This window comes from Stegodyphus dumicola, chromosome 10 (genome assembly GCF_044657685.1).
Source record: "Stegodyphus dumicola isolate Sdum_Otavi_A_Nest chromosome 10, ASM4465768v1".
Classification (NCBI taxonomy): Eukaryota; Metazoa; Arthropoda; class Arachnida; order Araneae; family Eresidae; genus Stegodyphus; species Stegodyphus dumicola.
This window is the reverse complement of record NC_140777.1, coordinates 129,527,536-129,551,708: the sequence shown is the minus strand read 5'-3', so window position 1 is coordinate 129,551,708 and position 24,173 is coordinate 129,527,536. Positions and strand designations below refer to the sequence as shown.

The following is a 24,173-nucleotide window of genomic DNA, read 5'->3' as shown; positions in this document are numbered from 1 at the left end:
TGATTTCACTGTTCGACTATTCGATACACTATTCGACTATGTTAGAGAAAGGCCTCAAACATAGTACTGTCGGCTCTGTGTTTAGATTTGCTAAATTTACTAAAGCACACGATATCTATCTACCAAGATAGAGATATTCTACTTCCGACGAGCTTTCTAAGAAACACTTACAAGCATTTAGTATACATGTTGAGAAAAATCATAAACATTCCATGCAGTTGATCTATTTCGTCGCTGAAAATAGAAGCCAAGAAGAATCGATAGTGTTCTCTGGCTTCAGGCACCTAGATTTTTCACTTTGAATTTGGAACTAGAAATATAATTACAAATGTCTCTACTAGGGGAGATCAAAATTCATTATTTTTTCACACGTGTAAAATCTGGTTAAATACTTTTTCTCGTTTATAAATTACAGAAGATTTTTCAATAATTCCTGATATTTTAAAGGAAACTTTTGATGTATTTGTTTCCTGTAACAGGTCTAAATAATCATTCATTACAGCCACACTAATTTTAACAATCTGAAAATTAACAAATGAGTTGAACTCTTTCATAATTATAATAAAAAACTTAATTTCGGTTTAAGATTATCTCAGAAGTGATTTTTTTTTATTTCTTAATTTAGATGCCTTACAGTCCAACAGTTATTTCCCCTATTAAAATACGGCCATATTAGTGGCCTTTAAATACTGGTAGTTCGACTTAGATTTACACCCTGACGAACGAATACGATGGCTGAATAGTATTTTCCCATGTTTTCTCCTATGTATAACATGAATATGAGACTTTTCTCGTTAAAAAGTCCTCTACGAAGGCATCTCTTTCCTTAAAAGCAGATAGTCCTCGTCTGTTTTGCTGTATTCAAGTAATCCTTACCTTCAAACTACGGCACCTGTCATACTAAATCAAGATAAAAGGTTTCTAAACAAGATTTTTAATCGGCCTGCGGTGCCCAAGCGCTAAAACCGCTGAGTACTGGTAATCCTACATAAGTTCAAATCCTGGTGAACACGCTTGTTCGGTGAAAGTTTTCTACGTTCAATATGAAGGAAATCTAGTTTTCCTCAGAAAGTCCTCCCTGATAGTTCCCGTCCTCTTGCGCAGATGCCAATTTCATTAAATTTTCTGCATTAAACACAATTGTAATTCTTTCTTTTTAAAGAAATCTCAGGGGAAATAATTGTAAACATCAGATTCAGTGCGATTATGAATTATTATTTTAAAGTAGTTAAAATTTTGAGTGGGAAAAGCATTTTTAATACGCTCATAAACAAGCCCACCTCTAAACTGGCATCAAACTGTGTCGATTTCTACAACAATCTATATAAATACGTTTCCAAAAAATTCTGCTAAAATATTAAAAGTTGTATTTGTAGAGCATTTATTAGTTAGATTTGTGACTACCTACTCAACTTTTGGTTTTCATAACCTATAATGTATTTTCTCTCGCCTTCTTAGCATACCTTCGTGGTGTAATAGTCAGCACGCACGGCGTGTGTTCGAGAGGTTGGTGGTTCGAGTCCCGGCGAAGGCATTGCTCCTATTTCACATGTCCTGCTTCGAAATAACCTAATGTTTCTATAGTGGCACCCAAATTAAAAAAGGTGGTGGATGATGATTGTCCGCCGCAAGGATTTGGCGATTCGGTCCCCTAATCCCCAGTAGCCCTTTAAAAGGGGGAGTATATACGGTATTTTCTCCCGCCCTTTTAGCATGCCTTCGTGGTCTCAGTACGCTCGGCGCGCATTCGAGACGTCCGTGGTTCGCGTCCCGGGTAAGGCATTGCTCGTTTTTCATGTCTCTTGCTGTTCAAAAAAATGTAATGTCTCTACAAACCTTCCATTCATCAGAATAGTAATAAAGTTATGAAGCATAGGGGGTAGGGGGGAAAAAGGAATTTTAAAGAAAAGATTATTTTTACAAAATGACTCAAAATTTCTTGAGACAGTATAAGTAGTTATATAACTCAAATAATTAAATATTTGATCTCTTAATTTTACCAGTATTTCTGTATAGAAATAAAACATAATTAAATATCTTTAATGAGTATCATAGATAGTGGAGCACATCGAGTGAGCTTCACAATATTTTCAAAAGCAGCCACTTTGACAAATGAACAGAACTGTCGGGAATCGCTTATGAATGTCACTTACACGTTTCATAATGCCAAGAATGTTATAAAAATAACGCTTATGCTATATCAACAACTTACCGATCTTTCCAAAGTGCTTAAAAATAGAGCTGTTCCAAAAATTGTATTCAGTTCATTCACGGTGTTTAATCAAAAGCTCGTCGTCGATTTTTGAACTACTTATCGATAAGCTATTGAATTCAAATTTTGTACACACACCGTTTACGGATGATAATAATTCGATTTAGAGTTTTTAAAATTTAATGTCGAAGAAATTTTTTGCGCATATTTCCATTTAAGAATAAACTAAAAATCTCAAAATTTTTGAGTTTGCATCATTTTACAGAGTGTAAAATAGCTTTTGAAATAAAATTTGCATGAAATTCGTAACCTAATTTCTGATTTTGGGGCGAATTTTGTTTTAAATTTATATATCTTTTCGATTATTTGAGGTAAAAGGATACTTGGAAGTAAAAGACTGAACCAATAGTAATAATAATAATTTATCGCATAGATTAATGGTAATAAGAGATTACTTAATAGCTTCTTTGCTAAATTCCTGTACAGTTTTATAAGAAGAATCATAGGTTCTTAAATTACGAAATCAAATAATTGAATCGCATTGTCAGATGCATAATATTTATAAATTTATCAAGACAGCCTCACGTTTTTGTTATTCGTGATATAAATTTGTAGATAAATTTCTTAAAGAGAATTATTTAATCTCGTATTCCCATTAAATTACACGATACATTATTTTTAAAAGAAAGGGCGTTAGCCGAGAAGGTCTATTAACTTCATTTTTTCATTTTCCGTTGAAAACTATGTCAGTTCACTTTTCAAACTGTTGCTACCACATATTACAGCCCTGTATTATATTTAAAGAAATTAAATAATGGTTTTGGTTTATTAGATTACGGCAAAGCACTCGAGGCTATCTGCCTTGAAATTAAATAATGAATAATCTGCACAAATATATGTATGTTTCTCGCACTGTGATAAAACAACGCTACCTAGACCCATTCAATTTTGAATAACGTACATTTCCACCCGAATATGGGCATCTCGAAGCCGAGATTTGGAATTTGTTTTATTATATGTTTCATATTTCGTAAAACTTCAATAAATTTTTAATTAAGAAACTCAACGATTTTAAAGCGAGCAAAGGCAACACTGTATGAAAATAATAATATAAAAAATTATCTTCAACGGGCGAGACTGTGTATCGGAAATTCTAAATACATGCTCATTTAAAATTTATTTTGCGGTATTGCAGTTTAACTGAAGTTTTATGGTTTAAGTGCGAAAAACATGATATTTAAAAATAAAGGTAACCCACAAACCGTTAAAAAAACGCCCTTTGGGCCTAATGTAAAATCTGAAAAATTTGCATTTTCAGATTTTTATGTTTGCATTTATTACTTTTATTTTTCTCGTTTTAATTCATTAATGCTCTTATAGGTAAACGTTCATTTTGTAAAAAATTCTATTTTTTATTCAATAACTGCTCTAAAACGGAAATTCTTAAATCCCTTTATATATGCATTCACTTTGTAATTGGTAGTAAGTTTGTTTCTTTAGAGTCAGTGTAAGGCCTTTATCCCAAAACATCAAGAAGATTTCTCCCCACGCTAATGTCATCCATTACCCATTGTCGTCAGGATTGCATGGACCCTTGTCCCCTTAGGCATTGGGGGGTTGGAAGACATACAAAAATACGGGCTAGTCCTTTTTAGCGTGTTTTTTCGATAATACGAAAACACGGGACTGTCCGTTTTCGAGGATACATTTAAACTAACAATAATCCGTAACGAACCGTTAAGAGACCTGCATAAAAGAACGAGAAAATCCGGGCCAAACCGTTAATGGGTTAAGTGACATCCACATACATCACTGGATAAACTCCTGAATCTTCAAATAATTCGACTGAGGAAATCATGGGATTCACCATTTATGATACGATATGATGTTCTATAACGTAATTTACACAACCATATAGTTTGAAACCAGTCGCTCTTCACTTTAATCTGCAATGATATCGTTTTGTCTTTTCTGTTAACACAAGCTCAATTGATGGTATGTACACGTCCACCTGTTTTCTCTTTGAACACCTAAATTCTTTGAAGTATCCTGATAGTATATTCGAAAGCGTCCAACTTTTTGAACATCTTGGTACGTCTGACGCCAAATTTCCCTGTAAATTTTTGCTTACTTTTCTCCCTAATTTTCTTCTTTCCTTCTACAGTTATTTTCAGTGCTCACACAAGAAAATTAAGATTTTTCGACTGCTAGACTTCCATACATTTTGCATTCTTGTCAATTTTTTAAAACATCAGTTATATGAATTGCGTTTCAGCTAAAGACAGCTTTTCATTTTCTAGTCATTTTAGCTATAAATAAAGTTTAAAGCGAAGTCCAAAGGATAAATATTTTAATTAAAAGATTTTTTCTAAATGACAAAGAAATAAAACAGTCCAGCAGGGTTTATTCTGTACCACAGAGTAACCCGATTCTTATACCGGCTGAAACAATCTAAATCATATTAAAGATCATTTTTTAAAGTTGGGACTTGAACCAAACTGTCAGACTTTTAAAGCTTATTTTACATGGTGCTTATTATTAAAGTTCCACTTTGAAATGGTCATAAAAGGAAAACTACCGGACCAAATGTTATCAAACTTGGGAATCGTGTAAAGGAGGTTATGGGAATTTATTTTCGGCGGGAAAAAAAAAAAAAGAGTTCAAAAACTCAACATCAGGGGAAAAGTGGCGCTGTATACAATATTGTTAAATGAAATAAGACACGAAAACATCTGTTTAAAATGTGTTTAATATTTTCCGAAACGTGTTACAAAGCATGTTCAATGTAGCGTCCAGCATTTTCCGAAAGCAAGTTAAATCATGTTACTGCATTCTCAACAGCAGCTCTTAGCATATCAGGTTTGGTTTTGGTTTGGTTTATTAGATTACGGCAAAGCACTCGAGGGCTATCTGCCTTAAGGGAGGGATGCCTTCGTGGAGGACGTTTTAAGGGAAACTGGCTCGTATACACGTTACATATAGCATATCAGGAGGAATGTTATCAGTGTATCACATTTTTCATTTCTGCCAAATTGTTTAGATTATCACCATAAACAGTGCTTTTGAGATAATCTCATAGACAAAAGTCACAGAGGTTGAGGTCTGGTGGGAAGAGGGGAAGTGTTGGCCTATAAGACGTTCATTCGTGAAATGTTGCCTAAGTAACTATGCGACACTCTTGAGGTGGTGCCCAGCCCTGCATAAAAATCGTAGTATCTAAAATGCCACGTTACTGCAGTTCATGTATCACGAAACATTTTAATATTGGCTCTAAGTGAGCTGCAATCGCAGTGGTCCAGCTGTCGACTGCTCTTCAGAAAAAAATGGTTCAGTTATAAAACTAGCTGTCATTCAACAGTAAACGGTGTGAAATGACTGTTATGCAATCGAATGCAGTAGGAGAATGCAATGGAACTAGATAGATAACATGAGCGATTTCTTTGGCCCAAATCGATTAAAAGCGTTTTGAATCAGTATCTTCATGTTTTATCGCCGAATTTAGGCTTAAAAAATTACAAATTAGCGATCTGTAAGAAAACTATTTCCAGATTGTACGCACTTGGGAGAGTGATTTGCGATCTCACATTTTCTAATCGCTAATTCGTGGTTTTCACGGACGAAATTCTCACTTACAGGGATGGCGCACTCGACATTATCGAATTTAACGTCTTTAAATGGTAATTTGCCTACTTCAAAGTTTCTTAAGGGTATACAACATATTAAAGCCGTTTAACAAAAGGTTAAGTTAGATTCCGACCCATACTTCGTTTAACAATATTACATACAGCGCCATTTCCCCCCCTAGTGGTGAGGTTTCGAACTTCCTTTTTTTCGCGGAAAATAAATTCCCATGACCTCCTTTACACGATTTCCAAGTTTGATAACATTTGATCCAGTAGTTTTCCTTTTATGACCGTTTCAATGTGGAACTTTAATTATAACCACTCTGTATATTATTAAATTTTAATTTGAAGCTATGCGTTATATGTATACCAAGCGTAAAATTTTCGCTTTTATGGAAAAATAAAAAATCGAAGCAAATATACTTAGTATAATGGACCAAAACTGAAAACATTTCCCCTCCCTCCGAAAATAAAATATTGAAATTTCGAACTTGAATTTACTGGTTTATCGAAATATTTAATTTGACTTATCTTCTAAGTCCTAGTTCCGACAACAATTCCGTCAAAAATTCTGAATTACTTAAGCTAAAGTAAAAGATTAAGTATATATTCACTGTATGTTAATAAAGTAATCAGAGTGTAATAAAAATAGATTATAGAATTTACGCTGATGTAACTTTTTGTCTGACTGCACAACATGTAATGGAAGAGAAGGTTTGTAGAGATCTGTTTTTGACATGCCTCTAAAAGTAGATGTCATATTAATTTTGTCTCTTCAATGTCAAAAAACTTTCCTTTGAGAGGAAACTTTAGTTTTTGAGAAAGAAAAAAAATCACAAGAAGACAAATTTGAAGAACATGCAGGACGATTGAATATACATACTTATTTTCCGAACACAAGCGATTCTCCGACTGGTTATTGAATAATGAAAAGATGCATTGTCATGCAATACAAAACATTTGGAATACGTTTTCTGGCTGAATAACGTAAGATTAAAAGTCATCTGCTTAATTCACATCCATTTACAAGTCAACTACTCGGGCAATTGCAGAATCGTTTTGATCCTGAGCTTGTAAGACAAACATAATATCACTGGATTTAAACACTTCTTTAATCTTCCGAGAACGTTCCTTCTTTAGCTCATATTCCAAGAATATTAAGTGAATACAATTATTGCCAAAGAAATTGAATATTCATTTGCACTACGGCTTGGTAGTTTACAAACGAGTAACAAAACTTAAATTCTCCTTTTTGTGTCAAAGAATACAACAATATTTTAAATATTTAGAAATAAAATATTAAATTGGAGATTTAATTGGAGCCTCATCAGTTGCCTAGCATTTGAAAAAGAAAAGATTGTTAAATACTAATTGTTTGCTGCTCAGTCTGTAAGGATCTTCAGTTTTACTAACGTTTATTTTATTTTAAATCTTTACTATCACTTCTTATTTTCTACTTCCGGCCAGAATTATAAGCGTTAAGGTTTTTATGCAAAGTTTGTCTGGCGAACGCCAAGTATTTAAGTTGTGGCTTTTTGCCAAGCGAGAGAGAGGAAGCAGTGAGTCGAAGCAGGCCGCTTACCTTAGAAGTTACGCAGTTGCTTGTTGCCTTCCAGGCCAGAGGTTTTAATCCTCTTGATAAATTTAAACGTATTGTAGTGTTCACAGTTCTCTGTACTACATACGCTTCCTGTTAATATAAGGCCAATCTTCCACGTTTATTATTCTAACGTTAAATTAGAGTTTAGTTTTATTTTTATACTTTTACGTTTTGACCCCAAGTAGCGGGTCGATGTATTCCGAAGTACGGAAGTCATTGTAAATAAGAAAAAAAATAAAGGGTTTTGTATATCCTTCTTGTGTATCCTGTTTACTTCCCACAGTTTTGAACATAGCTTTAGTAAGCTCTCTGTTCCGAGTCAGGTCCTTGCATGTTCCCGAAGAAGCCAAGAAGGAACATTGATCCTGATAGTGGCGCCCAACGAAGAAGAATAACCATGGCCGAGTTTCAAGAAGAACCTGTGCTGCCTGCAGAAACGGCTCAAAATCCAGAAATGCCAGCTGCCGCCCTGGAAGGATTTGGTTACATCGTCCAGACCATGCGCGCTTCGATGAAACCAGAAGCAACATTTAATGGAAACTCACCGGTAACCAGTTTTTTGGAAAAATTGGATGACCACTTCATGCTCTACCCCGTGCACGAGTTTCAAAAAGTTACCTTAGCTTCCAGCGCTTTGAGGGGCCAAGCGCTTTACTGGTTCAAATGTATAGGCAGAAGTCTCTTGTGTCAAGCAGGAAGTCCCACCTATTCTTACGAAAATTTCAAGACTGCCCTACTAAAAGCCTTCCCTGTTGTAAGGGATCGTGCGAAATTAGAAACGGAACTTTTTAGTATATATCAACAAAGAATCGAAAACCTCTCAAGCTTTATTTTAAGAAAAATTCACGTCTTCAAACTCTTGTATGGAAACCGTCCGGATCCTAAAATAATTCAAGTGATTTTGCCGAGGTTACTGTCCCAAGTGCAAGACTTTATTGAATTAAGAAATCCCACTACACTGGAAAAGTTATTTGAGCTAGCAATCCAGTTTGAAAGTAGAAGAACGGCGGACGTCGAAAGAAGACGCCAAAATCAACAGCGAAACCAATTTGGTGCGCCAAGACTACAGCAAACTCAAGCACACGGCTACGGAAGCAAAGCGAATCAGTGGGCAAGGAAACCCGAGCATTCAAAAACAGCCGGAGAACGTCGACAGTTCAATAGCAATCCAGGAAAAAAGTCTCAAGGCCAGGGGAAAAAGAAGGAAAGCACGGAAATGAAAAATAATTTAAACTAAAACGGATTTCTGCTGACGAGAGGGTGCGGAAATCCGAAGGTCACGAAAACCCCTCTTCCTACAAGTTAAATACAGTAATGGTGAAAAATTTGACTCTTCCGAAGATTGAAGTGTTGGTGAATAATATCCCAGCCACCGCACTCCTGGATACAGGTGCGCAGTGTTCCTGTGTGGCAGAAGATTTTTTTAGGAAGTATTTTCGTAAATATCGCATATATAATTCGGATAATACGAGAGTGTTAGGTGCGCAAGGAGAAAAATGTAAGTGCATAGGTAAAGTACCTTTGTATATCCGTATCAAGGACGAACAAGTAAAGATGATGTTTTTTATAGTAAAGAATCTGCAAGCACATTTAATCTTAGGAATAGATTTTCCTTCAGACGCACAAGCAACACTGGATTTTCATGAAGCGTCCCTTAAGCTGACAATGAAACCAGTTCTTGCAGAAAAGGCTGAACCGCCGATGTTAAAACTTGACCACCTCCCTAATGACGAGCAAGGAAGAATCCGACAAGTGGTAAGTGAATTTGCTTCGTTATTTAGTGATATTCCAGGATTTACTCAGGTTACTAACCATAGTATTGACACCGGAGATGCAATGCCAGTTCGCCAAAAACCATACCGGTACGATAAGAATAAGGAAAAAATTATAGAATGGCATATTACCGATATGCTACGTAAAAAAATCACAACGCCCATCTCAAGTAGTTATGCTAGCCCGGTGGTTTTATGTAAGAAAAATAATGACTATCCTTTGACGCATCCAAAAAGGTGGAGATTCGCTATTGATTACCGTAAATTAAACTCCATAACTAAATATCCGGTATATCCGTTACCGATCATTGAAGAAATTCTAAGGAACATAAAATCAACCAAATTTATGACGACTTTAGACTTAACGACTGGTTATTTTCAAATAGGGGTTAGGCCTGAGGACGTGCCTAAGACTGCTTTTATAACCAAGTCTGGCACTTATGCATTTTTGCGTATGCCGTTTGGCCTTTCAGGGGCCCCGGCAATATTTCAGCGATGCATGGACATTGTGTTAAGACCTGTTCTTGGAAAGTCCACATTTATCTATTTAGACGATATCATTATTACTAGTGATAATCTCGACCAACATGTACAGGATTTAAGACAGGTGTTTTCTTTATTAAATGAGGCCGGTCTAAAAGTTAATGTCGAAAAGTGCAAATTTGCAGCCCCTGAATTAAAATATTTAGGTTACAAAATATCTCAAAAAGGAATCGAGACAGACGAATCAAAAATAATCGCTGTACAAAAGTATCCGACTCCAAACACGACAGAAGTTTCCCGGTTCCGCCAAGACCAGCTGCCATCAAACGGCCAAGACCACAAGCAGAGGAGAAAAAGAAGGTATTCAAGGGTGACCGAACTGGTGAAAAAAGGAAGGTTCCAGAGGAAGGCCCTGAAGGGCGAGCCCGTACAAGAAGGAGGATAAATCAAACGACTACCTGCAATACCTTTAAGGACTGGGCCCAGAAAAGGATGTCCGAATATCACAAAGATAAGTAAAATTTTATGTTACTTTGCAAACTTAAGTTAATCTTTCATTCTTACTGCAAGTGGCAGATTTCAAGAAGTTTTACCTCATGCGAGGTATACCTTTATCGCCAAAAGGGCGAGAAATGAGTTGTTACCGATTTTGGTATTATGTTTTTCAATTACTCGCGCGTAAAACTAAAGTTGATGTATAATAGCGTTGTGTAAAGACTTAAATATTGTAAAAAGTTATTGTATAAATTTTATTTAAAACATTCTAGCAAGAAAGAAGTTTTAGTCTGAAAGACTTTTTGAAATGTAGTATTTCAATGTAGAAAGAATTGGCACTTGCTTTGAAAAGAATAGAAGTTAACAATGTACTACTAATGTATGTTTTCAAATGTGTAAAATTAACGGCATGTTGATATGTTCTTATATACAATGTGAACTGTTATTTTAAATGTTAAGAAATACCGTGATATGGTAAAAGTGAATGTTAAAATTTTTTTTTATTCGTGTGACTGTAAAAAGACTCAATCATGGTGAATATGTGTTAAAGGTTGAATGATGTAGTTAGGCTCTCTGACGCTACACTTCAGAGTTAGACACTTTCAGAATAGTACCTCAGGGTTTAGAGTTGAAATTAGGGTGTGTTAAGAGGTCTTGTTATGTTGAATTTTAACACGTTAGTGTTTTGATGGTAGGAGGAAGTGTGGAACACGTAGACAGAAACACATTCGTGTTTGGTGTTCTTTTACAACACATGTCAGAGAGCACGGGGAGAGATAATTAAAATAGTCATGAATGAAATAAGAATGTTAAGAAAAGTATAATTATACATGTTACTTGCCATTTCATTGTGTAACATTTCATTAAACTAGTTTTCCTTCCAGATCTCTGGAAGGAACCAGATTTGAATAAGAGCTCCTGTTTGGATGTAGTACAGATGAAAAAAAATTGTGTATCCTGGGAGCTGCGATTGTAAAAACAAATTTCTTTCTTTTAAATTTCTAGTTTCTAGCGAAAAATATTTGTAAAAGATTGGCCTCGCGTTAGATTCTAGAGCTAAAAGTTTTAAACAAGGTCGTTTTAGACCTCAGTTTCAAACTAATTAACTCTGGCGGGAAGTATGTAAGAATCTTAAGTTTTACTAACGTTTATTTTATTTTAAATCTTTACTATCACTTCTTATTTTCTTCTTCCGGCCAGAATTATAAGCGTTAAGGTTTTTATGCAAAGTTTGTCTGGCGAACGCCAAGTATTTAAGTTGTGGCTTTTTGCCAAGCGAGAGAGAGGAAGCAGTGAGTCGAAGCAGGCCGCTTACCTTAGAAGTTACGCAGTTGCTTGTTGCCTTCCAGGCCAGAGGTTTTAATCCTCTTGATAAATTTAAACGTATTGTAGTGTTCACAGTTCTCTGTACTACATACGCTTCCTGTTAATATAAGGCCAATCTTCCACGTTTATTATTCTAACGTTAAATTAGAGTTTAGTTTTATTTTTATACTTTTACGTTTTGACCCCAAGTAGCGGGTCGATGTATTCCGAAGTACGGAAGTCATTGTAAATAAGAAAAAAAATAAAGGGTTTTGTATACCCTTCTTGTGTATCCTGTTTACTTCCCACAGTTTTGAACATAGCTTTAGTAAGCTCTCTGTTCCGAGTCAGGTCCTTGCATGTTCCCGAAGAAGCCAAGAAGGAACATTGATCCTGATAAGTCTAACCCAGGCTGCATGGTTGGTTTTCGTAGTTTTTTAGGTTCTCTTTACAAAGATTCTCTATGAAAGCATCTTAATCAAATAGCTCCCATGTTTTTTCTATGTTCAAATAACCAACTAACCTAGTTCAAGCGCGATTTCCAAGTGAAGTTACTAGTAAAATCCGAATACTCATTAAAAATCATGTAGCTAGCCAATCGGGAGTAACATGAAAGATACGGAACCAATAATTGAAATGTTGTTACGGTACGCTGTTTCTTAACTTAGATGGTCATTCCTTAATTAAATAGCCCACCAACGGCCGAGCGGTAAAGCTGAGCTGAACACTGGTAGTTCAGTTCGAGTTTCGAATCCCGCGAACGGGCTGGCCGTATGGGCGGTTTCGTGGTTTTCCCCCTGTGTAACGTGTATACGAGCCAGTTCCCTTAGAAAGTCCTCCACGAAGGCATCCCTACCTTTAGGCAGATAGCCCTCGTGTGCTTTGCCATAATTAAATAATCCAATCCAATCCTTAATTAAATATAATTGATTTGTAAATTCTACTAGAACTGACGGTAAGAATTGAAATGGAAATAAGTAATATCGTCTGCAATCTTGATTAATATAAAATTAAAAATATTTGCGTAGAAAAATGTTTGCATTCAGACAGAAAGTTTTTTGAAATATTTGCAATTACTTTATAAGGATTTATTAATAACCGTAATAATTACTTATTATATTACTGATGATTAGGATTCAGTTCTTGACAATTACATTCTAAATTAGAATTTTAAGGATATAATGAAAATACGCTACGCACAAAAATACATTTTAGGAAAAAAAATGAGTTGATTTTTTATATTTTAAAACTTCTTAAATTCATTTAGTAAACATCGTATCCTCGTTGTTTATTGAATCCAGAATGTTGGTGTCGTTTATATAATTATTCTTACTTGTCCACAGAATCTGCTGACTTATCCAGCCATTAAGTAGCTGCAGATCATTTCTACATAACCATTGAACTTCCATTAATTCAGTCTCTAGAGGGTTGTATGTTTATATCATAATTTGACTTTTATAAAAAATGATTATTCTAAATATTATGTTTCTATAAAAATATATTGTGCTTTAAAAATATGGATAATAGTATCAGCCGCTCTTTCAGCCACTTCAAAAGCAACAGTTTGTTTAGAAATAAATTATGCAGTTAATGTCATAAAATTCAAATAAATATCAAACGAAAATTCTCAGTTTTAGACAATTCGATTTAAACGAAGTACAGTAGCAGACGATAAAACGCCGAAGGTAAAAATTTACTCTTACAAGAACTTTCTCTTAATTTTTTTAAAAAAAGAAAAGATACGAGAGAAATTTTAAAAAAAATAGTTAAAAATTTGAATAATATCATCTATAATTTAAAAAAATAGCCTTTCATATAGTATTAATAAATATTTATTACGTATCATTGAGGGAAAAAATGTCATATAATTAATTCTCCGTAAAATTTTACTTGAAGTTTAAGGTTAAAAATAGCTGTGCCAATTCAGTGTAACAAACATCCATAGACCAAATTTGGCGTTATTATCGCTCAAAAAAAAGATGCCAAATTTCAAAACGCGAAATTATGTAAATTCGTGTATAACTTAGAAAATTTTGAATAAAAAGTCTAATTTTTTGCAGATATGCTTAAAAATACACCTACTTTAAGATGATGGTAAAAATTTTATAGGTTATAATTCAAAATTTTTTTCGAAAAATCTATAGAAATTATTTAAAAATAGAAATTTAAAAAATAAAACGCAAAAAATGGGTAAATTTTATTTGGAATGAACCAAAATTTCGAAATGTGAGAAAAAAAAATCAAAAAAGTTTAATAAAAAAGAGATATTAATAAATATTTGCCAAATTCAATTAACATTGAGGAGCTAAAATTTTGAGAGCTAATATTTTAAAAACTATTCTTACGATTTTTACAAAACTTGGTATTCTGGCATAATTTGAGTCGTAGAATCGAAATATGTAAAAAAATTGGTATGTTATTTCAGAAAAAGTCCGATTTTGTGTCAAAATACCTATGTTAGAATAGTACTATATATAAATCTAATATATATCCTAAGTCGCGCTTTCGAGACATGAAAAATGTAGTTTGAATTTTGTCAATCGGCCAAGTAGAACGGGAGATATAGCACTGTCCCTTTTTTTTTTTTTTTTTTTTTTTTTTTTTTTTGAGCAGTGTACATTGTGTATAGTTACAGTAACTCATGTGCCTCAGTGTTGTACAAGAACTTTAGTGTTTAATTTCTCAGACCAAGACTTCACTGAATTGTGATATCTACTATTTCAAGATGCATTGGGCTGTGGACAGTTCACGGGAGGGTGACTCCCACGTGACTACCACTGTCCAATCTGTGTTTTACAGAAAGGATGAATTTGAATATTTTGTTTAGCTAATCTGTTGCACTTAGTTGTGCCATTTGTCTTCATTTAGATCGCGATATTAGTTTAATTATTCCAATCTAGATAACCTGTTTCAAAACTTGATAATTATTAATATTTCCAATATTTCTCATTGTACGCGTAAGCTGGTGACCACCCACGTGACAGGCTCCTGCCAATCATCTCCCTTACTCCACCTACATTTCACAAAATTTGACAAGTTTCGCCTAGTTGGCGCGGCGTAAATCGCCTTAATTACAAACTTAAGTACCAACGCCATAGGGGAATTTACCAACAGAGACGGTTAAAGTAGCGGTTGGCTACTAATTGCCGCCTAGCCAATGACTCGATTTCGATTTCGATTTCATTTCATTTATTTCTCAATATGAACATATCCGTAACCTGATAAATTATGATCCTACTATAGAAATTGCAGCAAAGCGCCCAAGAGGCATCTTCCATAACAGCAAATGGTGAAATGTGTATATATTGTACATAGTACTATTATCTTTATTTTATCTTCATTGTGTCATTTTAACAGTGTCTTTGAAACTTTATAGACTTATGGACATGATCCGTGTACCTGGATCTTCAAAGCTCTGATTATTTATTGCTAGTGTAAAATGTTTTTCACCAATTGCTACTTCGCTCAAATACCGCCGTCCCTATATGTACACTGCTCAAAAAAAAAAAAAAAAAAGAAAGAAATGGGACAGTGCTATATCTCCCGTTCTACTTGGCCGATTGACAAAATTCAAACTGCGTTTTTCATGTCTCGAAAGCGCGACTTAGGATATATATTAGATTTATATATAGCACTATTCTAACATAGGTATTTTGACACAAAATAGGACTTTTTCTGAAATAACATACCAATTTTTTTACATATTTCGATTCTACGACTCAAATTATGCCAAAATAACAAGTTTTGTAAAAATCTTACGACTAGTTTTTAAAATATTAGCTCTCAAAATTTTAGCTCCTCAATGTTAATTGAATTAGTCAAATATTTATTAATATCTCTTTTTTTATTAAACTTTTTTGATTTTTTCTCTCACATTTCGAAATTTAGGTTCATTCCAAATAAAATTTACCCATTTTTTGTGTTTTATTTTTTAAATTTCTATTTTTAAATAATTTTTATAAATTTTTCGAAAAAAATTTTGAATTATAACCTATAAAAGTTTTACCATCATCAAAAAGTAGGTGTATTTTTAAGCATATCTGCAAAAAAATTTATTCAAAATTTTCTAAAATAAACACGAATTTACATATTTTCGTGTTTTGAAATTTGGCACCTTTTTTTTGAGCGATAATAACGCCAAATGTGGTCTATGGATTTTTGTTACACTAAATTGCCACAGCTATTTTTAACCTTAAATTTCAAGTAAAATTTTACGGAGAATTAAGTATATGAAATTTTTTCCCTCAATAAGGCGTAATAAATATTTAATACTATATGGAAAGCTATTTTTTTAAATTATATATGATATTATGAAAATTTTTAACAATTTTTTTAAATTTCTCTCTTTCTTCCTTTTTTTTTAAAAATAAGAGTACATTTTTCTAAGAGTAAATTTTTACCTTCGGCGTTTTATCGTCTGCTACTTTACTTCGTTTAAATCGAATTCTCTAAAACTGAGAATTTTCTTTTAATGTTTATTTGAATTTTATGAAAATATTTTATGACATTAACTGCATAATTTATTTCTAAACAAACTGTTGCTTTTGAAGTGGCTGAAAGAGCGGCAGATACTATCATCCATATTTTTAAAGCACAGTATATTTTTATAGAAACATAAGGTTTAGAATAATCATTTATATAAGTCAAATTATGATATAAACATACAACCCTCTAGAGACTGAATTAGTGGAAGTTCAATGGTTATGTAGAAATGATCTGCAGCTACTTAATGGCTGGATAAGTAAGTAGCTTCTGTGGACAAGTAAGAATAATTGTATAAACGACACACAACATTCTGGATTCAATTAACAACGAGGATACGATGTTTATTAAATGAATTTAAGAAGTTTTAAAACATAAAAAATCAACTCATTTTTATCCTAAAATGTATTTTTGTGCGTAGCGTATTTTCAATATATCCTTAAAATTCTAATTTAGAATGTAATTGTCAAGAACTGAATCCTAATCATCAGTAATATAATAAGTAATTATTACGGTTATTAATAAATCCTTCTTATAAAGTAATTGCAAATATTTCAAAAAACTTTCTGTGAATGCAAATATTTTTCTATGCAAAATTTTTAATTTTATATTAATCAAGATTGCAGACGATATTATTTATTTGCACTTCAATTTTTACCGTCAGCTCTAGTAGAAGTTACAAATCAATTATATTTAATTAAGGATTGGATTGGATTATTTATTTATGGCAAAGCACACAAGGGCTATCTGCCTAAATGAAGGAATGACTTCGTGGAGGACTTTCTAAGGTAAACTGGCTCGTATACACGTTACACATAGGGAAAACCACGAAAACGCCCATACAGCCAGCCCGTTCGCGGGATTCGAACTTCAGACCGAACTACCAGTGCTCAGCGTCTTTACCGCTCGGCCGCTGGTGGGCTATTTAATTAAGGAATGACCATCTAAATTTAGAAACAGCCAACCTCACCACCGTGAGGGAAATGGCGCTGTACGCAATATTTTTAAATGAAATATGGGTCCGAATCTAACTTAACCTTTTGTTACACGGGGTTAATATGTTGTATACACTTAAAAAATTTTGAAGTAAGCAAATTACCATTTAAAGGCGTTAAATTCGATAAACGTGGAGTGCGCCATCCGTGTAAGTGAGAAATTCGTCCGTGAAAACCACGAATTAGCGATTAGAAAATGTGAGATCGCAAATCACTCGCACAAGTGCGTACAATCTGGAAATCTTTTTCTTACAGATCGCTAATTTGTAATTTTTGAAGCCTGAATTCGGCCCTAAAACATGAAGATACTGATTCAAAACGCTTTTAATAGATTTAGGCCAAAGAAATCCCTCATCTTATCTATCTAGTTCCATTGCATTCGCCTACTGCATTCGATTGCATAGCAGTCATTCCACACCGTTTAGTGTTGAATGACAGCTAGTTTTATAACTCAACTTTTTTTCTCTGAAGAGCAGTCGATAGCTGGACCACTGTGATTGCAGCTCACTTAGAGTCAATGTTAAAATGTTTCCTGATACATGAACTGCAGTAACGTGGCATTTTAGATACTAGGATTTTTACGCAGGGCTGAGCCCCACCTCAGCTGTGTCGCACAGCTACTTAGGCAACATTTCATGAATGAACGTCTTAGATACCGACACTTCCCATCTTCCCACCAGGACCTCAACCTCTGTGAATTTTAGCTATGGGGTTATCTCAAAAGCACTGTTTATGGCGATAATCTAAACAATTTGGCAGAAATGAAATATGTGATACCATGACATGTCCGTAACATTCCTCCTGATATGCTAAGAGCTGCTGCAGGATTTAACTTGCTTTCGGAAAATGCTGGAGGCTACTTTGAACATGCTTTGTAACACGTTTCGGAAACGAATAAACACATTTTAAACCGATATTTTCATGTCTTATTTCAATTAACAATGTACCCCAGCAAATACCATCAATTCAGCTCATATTAACAGAAAAGACAAAAACGATATCATTGCACATTAAAGTGAAGAGCGACTGGTTTTAGACTATATGGTTCGTTTTTAGACTGGTAGTTCGGTCCGAGGTTCGAATCCCTGCGAACGGGTTGGCTGCATAGGCGTTTTCGTGGTTTTTCCCATGTGCAACGTGTACATGAACCAGTTTCCCTTAGAAAGTCCTCCACAAAGGCATCCCTCCCCTTAGGCAGATAGCCCTAGTGTGCTTTGCCATAATTAAATAAACCAAAACCTCTTTATGAAACCAGCCTTTCCGTTCATCTAATACTTTCAAAATGCTAACCTCTAAAGATTAATAAAGGCTCTGACTTAAATACTGTTAAATGGATTGAACTGGATTATTAAGTTACGGCAAAGCAGGGCTATCCGCCTAAAAGGAAGGATGCCTTTGTGAAGAACTTTCTAAGGGAAACCAGCTGGCATACACGTTATACATGAGTAAACCCACGAAAACGCCCATGCAATCAGCCCGTCTACTGGGATTCGAACCCCGGAGTGAACTACCAGTGGTCAGCGACTTTACCGCTCGGCCGTTTTTCGGCCTTTATGAAATGGATGTCGATAACTTTATTTAAAATGATTGTAAGAAATATCAAGATATTTTGAAAATTTGGATACTTTTTAATATACTTGCGGAATGCCTAAAGAAAAAGAGCAAGAATAAAGTAGAATGCCTGAAGAAAAAGAGAAGAAAAAATACATTTTACGGTAAAATTTAGTATTTGTATTTTTTTTTTTAATTAAAAACTTTTTAATCTTATGATATTTGATTTTTACGATTTCAAAAATAAAATATTTTCTAAAATATGAATAACATTTAAGAAGCCAAATGTAGGATAAAATTGTGTAAAGCAATGGGCACAATGATAAAACTGTTTAAAGCAGTGTATGCAAGTCATCCTAAGTTAAAATGTCGCAATCCTAAGTTAAATGTCTCTCTTATTTATATATATCTTTTCTGAACGGAACATTGAAAGGCGTGTTAACTGTGCTTTACTGTATTTTCTGTTTTAATATATGCAGTTTTCAAACGCATCGTAGTCTGGGTTACAAAGTATTCATCCGAAAGAAACGCAATTCAAATAAATAAAATCAAATTCTGGAAAATTTATATTAATAAATATATTTAAAATGCTCAATTCGAAGGAATAAATAGAAAATTTTAAAACAATTATCTGAAGAGACAATGCAACACAAACAATTAAAATAAAAGTTAAGAACTTAAAAATTACCTAAAATAATAACTATGACAAAACATGTATATAAAGAAAACTATTTGAAAAAAAATAAACGCTGCGCTTTTATTTACGCAGTTCGAATAGGTAAGTAGAAATTTTTAAAATAGTTATTCGAAAAAAACCATGCAGCTTAAACAATTAAAATGAAATTCGAAAAAGAAAAAATTACTTAAAATAATAAGTTATAATTAAAAATATAATATAAAGAATATTAATTTGGAAAAAAGGAACGATGGTGACTTTTTTTCCTCTCACGGGAAAGGAAACTAAGTTGCAATATATTAAGAAGTTCGCCAAGTGAACTATTCTTGGCGCAAACTGACAAAAAAGTGCCAACATAAATTTGTGAATTTCTCCGTAAATTTCCCTCCAAATTTTACAAAATTTCATATTTAGGCGTAATTTGAGTCGCAGAATCGAAATATGTAAAAAAATTGGTATGTTATTTCAGAAAAAGTCCGATTTTGTGTCAAAATACCTATGTTAGAATAGTGCTATATATAAATCTAATATTTATCCTAAGTCGCACTTTCGAGACATGAAGAACGCAATTTGAATTTTGTCAATCGGCTCAGTAGATCGGGAGATATAGGACTGTCCCATTTTTTTTTTTTTTTTTTTTTTTTTTTTTTTTTTTTTTTTTGAGCAGTGTACATAGTGTATAGTTTCAGTAACTCATGTGCCTCAGTGTTGAACAAGAACTTTAGTGTTTAATTTCTCAAACCAAGACTTCACTTAATTGTAATATCTACTATTTCAAGATGCATTGGCTGTGGACAGTTCACGGGAGGGTGACCCCCACGTGACTACTACTGTCCAATCTGTGTTTTACAGCAAGGATGAATTTGAATATTTTGTTTAGCTAATCTGTTGCACTTAGTTGTGCCATTTGTCTTCATTTAGATCGCGATATTAGTTTAATTATTCCAATCTAGATAACCCGTTTCAAAACTTGATAATTATTAATATTTCCAACATTTCTCATTGTACGCGTAAGCTGGTGACCACCCACGTGACAGGCTCCTGCCAATCATCTCCCTCCACTCCACCTACATTTCACAAAATTTGACAAGTTTCGCCTAGTTGGCGCGGCGTAAATCGCCTTAATTAAAAACTTAAGTACCAACGCCTTAGGGCAATTTACCAACAGAGACGGTTAAAGAAGCGATTGGCTACTAATTGCCGCCTAGCCATTGACTCGATTTCGATTTCATTTCATTTATTGTAATTAGTTAGTTTGTTGTTGTTTTAAGAGTTTGTTTAGAAAACTGCTCTTGTTCATTGTAGCGAATTCGCGGATTAGCTTTCTTTAGCTGTTTTGAATTAACTTCTGTTGAACGTCTGAGTAGTTGAAAGATAACTATTGTGAGATATTTGTAATACTGAAAGAATATCTGGGGAAATTTAAGCATTTTTGTTGTGATAATAATAAATTGTGTCCAATTTTCATCGGACTTGTGCATTCATTTCATAACGAACGCACGGAACAATATTAAACTTTCACGCTTAATTGTCGAATGCGGTAATAACATTTTCATCACCAATATGTTATAGAGTTTGCGTATATTCTTAGGGAGCATACACGCTTAAACCCTATTGTCGAAGACTAAGAGCAAATTCTCGCTACGTCTTTAAGAACAAAATACTGCAGAAGAAAGGTTTAAATAACCTTTTCATGAAATCTAAATTAAAACAGATGCACAAACTTCGTGCTCACAAATCACCACCACTTGTGGCTACGTAATGTAAAATAAGAATGTAACAAATCACTTGTTAATTAAAAATTCGAATGACTGACTCCTTAGCTTAACCTAACGTTAAATCGACTACACCCAGCAAAGCCGAGCCGAGGAATATCGGTATAAACTGAATGGTGTCAAACACCGAACTAGAGAGCTAATTTTAAATTCGCAACATAAACTAAGTCTGCTACTACTCTTTTGAGCTCTTGAAATGCAGCTTAAATACTGCTTCTGAAAACACGTTGAGAATTTACATCTACTTCCTACAAACATTTACATTCCGGCAGGAAACTGAAATCAGGGGAAACAGGAAAGTTCAACTAAAAATAACTGGTTTAGAAAAAAGTAAAACCTTATAATGTTTAATATTATACTTAAAATTTTAAATAACAACAGAATGCCCAAGAATTTTATTCAATTAAAAAAAATCCTGTGATGCTTTTTCAGTTGTTTCTGTAGTACCAGAATTTTATTGAAAAAATAATATTGATTTTCAAAAAGTGAACTAAATTAATGAGAAATATTAAAACTTTGATGAGAATGACATACACCGTATTTTCTAGATTTACAAGAAATCGAGAAACGTTTCGAGACACTGTTATTGCTTTAGAAAATGAAGATATCACATTTAACCATTAAATAAAGTTAGGTGATTATACAATTTTCACTGAAATCAATCAGTAAAAAATTATGAAGCATAAATTAAATAGTTTAAACAAGGTAAAGCAAGTAGTCTTATTTCAAAATATCACTTACAAATGTTAAAAAATACTGAATTTCGTATAAATTTACGTATTATAAATGACGCTTTTGAAGAACTTGCAGTATTGTGTAAAATAATTCAGCGAAGCGATTTTAAGCCACATAATGCATTTCACTTTGTTCGTGGTAAAATAAAAAACTTAGAGCGTAATATATTAACCACAACAGCATTACTTGGAGTAAAGCAGTGAAAATTCCCCTTAAAGCAGAGGAAACTTTCAAAATATTGAAACTGACACTGAAGCTATGTTAATTTTTATAAATTTATTTTGTCCTCATTTAGAAGAAAGATTCCTGAAAATGAAATACAAGAATAGGCAGAATATGATGTGACAGCATTAAGTGCATGTGATTTCATTATGGCACAAGATTAGTCAAAAAATCATGCGTAAAATACAGTGACATATTAATAGATAAAGCAGTTATGCTAAAAAGTATGAAAATATTTAAATGCAAATTGATAACAAATTTTTCAGATATGATAACATTTTCATTACGAACTTTCAGACTCTGAACGAGGCTATAGTGTAATGAATTTAAACAAAATTAAACAAAGAAATTCTTTCGTATTTAAATAGTGGAAACAATGCGAATTTGAGTCGCATATATGCTGAATAATGATATTTTAAAAACAGAGGAGAAAGATTTAATACATAATTATACAAAGGTAGCATTTATTATTTCTGAATATTATTATTACTATTAGAATTAAGCTCTATTTTAGTAAACAATTCATTCGCTTTGTTTATATGTAGATTAACGTATTAAATTTTATAATTAATAAGTAGTGTTTTAAATAGATGTGTTTTTGAAATTAATGAACTTTATTAAAATAGAATTAATTTGAATCTAAGAGTAAAAACCTCAAATAATAAAATATAAACGTCTCACTTTTTTTTTTTTTTTTTTTTTTTTTTTTTTTTTTTTTTGTAAAAAATGTTGCACAGATCAAAATAAAGCTGCACATGAATAATAAAAAATTAGAGGGAACATTGGCTTAAGTCTGCCACTGCTTAACGATCATCTTCAGCCATTTTGATATGTGCCATTAGCTGACTACTTTGAAAATCAATCACACAATAAGAAAATCAAACTACGTAATAATATTAATTTCATTTCAATAATTTTGAGGAGCATGCCTACCTATCAAAGCTTATATTTGAAATCTGTCTATTTTGAAATTTATCTAAGTTTAAACTTCACTTGCTTAGTTAAGAAAATATCATAGTCACAAAATTAATCCAGATTTAATGCCGAAATTAACGTAGGTCACAAGATATGTTAGAAGTATTCAAATCTTTAATCATAACAGACGGATAGCAAAGACAGATACGTGTCGATTTTAAAAATTAAACTACTTCCGTGCTTTGCTGGTTCTTCTAATTAACCGCCAATTTGTTTACTTCTGGAGAGATAAAAAATAGGAAAATAATGAATATATAACAAAGGAATAAAGAAAAGAGGTGAGTAAAATATCATAATTTTACAATCTTTAAACTGGTAACGTGAAATAAAGACCACTCTCATAAATTAAATTTTAATCTCCAAGCCCTTTAAATGCTATTGAACTACAACTTAAAAAACTGGTAACGTGAACTTCAGATCCAAAAAAAAGTCAAAGACCTATTTAATAATCTATATGGGGAATCAGAGATATGTTAGAAGTTTTCTCAACAGCAAACTAAAATTGTTGATTTCACGAATAGTTACATTTTTCGTGTACAAGAAAAAATAAATAAATTATTCTTTCTAGTGCCTCAGAACAGTTGCATTCTATATAAATACATTTTTCACATATTTTCATAAAAATTTTAACACATAGTAAATATTATCATAATTAAGTAAAAATTTTAATCTCAGAACTTACCTCCTTCGCCAAATATAAATCTGAAAGTAATGGTGGCTTAAAACTGTGTTTCGATCCTTTATAAAGCCTTTAAAATTCCAGTTGTTGAATGATTTCATGTAATCACTCATAGCTTTAATACAACAGATGATATGAATGACATTTATGTCCATTTTTTTTTCAATCTCTAAAATGAGATTAAATCATTGTTCTTAACATGTGGTTTTCAACTCCTTCACGAACATTTTAAACTTCTATCCTAATACACTTTCATAAGAAAACAATATTTTCTGTTTCACAGTACGTCACCAACATATGCTGATGCAATAGTATGCTTTCAAATGACATATGAATGGTATAAACAGCAAGTGGTAGAGATACGTATTTAATTTAAAATGTTAAAAGCCATTTCATTTTAGAATTACATACTGTATTCAATATATTAATGGCTATCTCATCATATCAGTTTCAAAACTTTTTGAAACTGCTGTAAAATGTTTAAATGAAAGGAAACATTATTTTTTGAAGTTTATTTCTTTGACGAACGTTTGTGTCAACTCTCATTTATGAAAGGAATATGCTTATTATTGAAACAAAAAGCAGAATGATAG

General features: G+C 33.0%; 1 long non-coding RNA gene across 1 annotated transcript in view; it reads right to left on the bottom strand.

The window, feature by feature from the left end:
• LOC146995097 (uncharacterized) overlaps window positions 1–23,714 on the bottom strand; it is a 64,006-nt gene extending 40,292 nt beyond the window's left edge. Inside the window, exon 1 of the long non-coding RNA XR_015043538.1 lies at window positions 23,584–23,714. This is a non-coding gene — a long non-coding RNA (uncharacterized LOC146995097). The remainder of the gene's footprint in view (window positions 1–23,583) is intronic.
• Window positions 23,715–24,173: the final 459 nt, after the last annotated feature.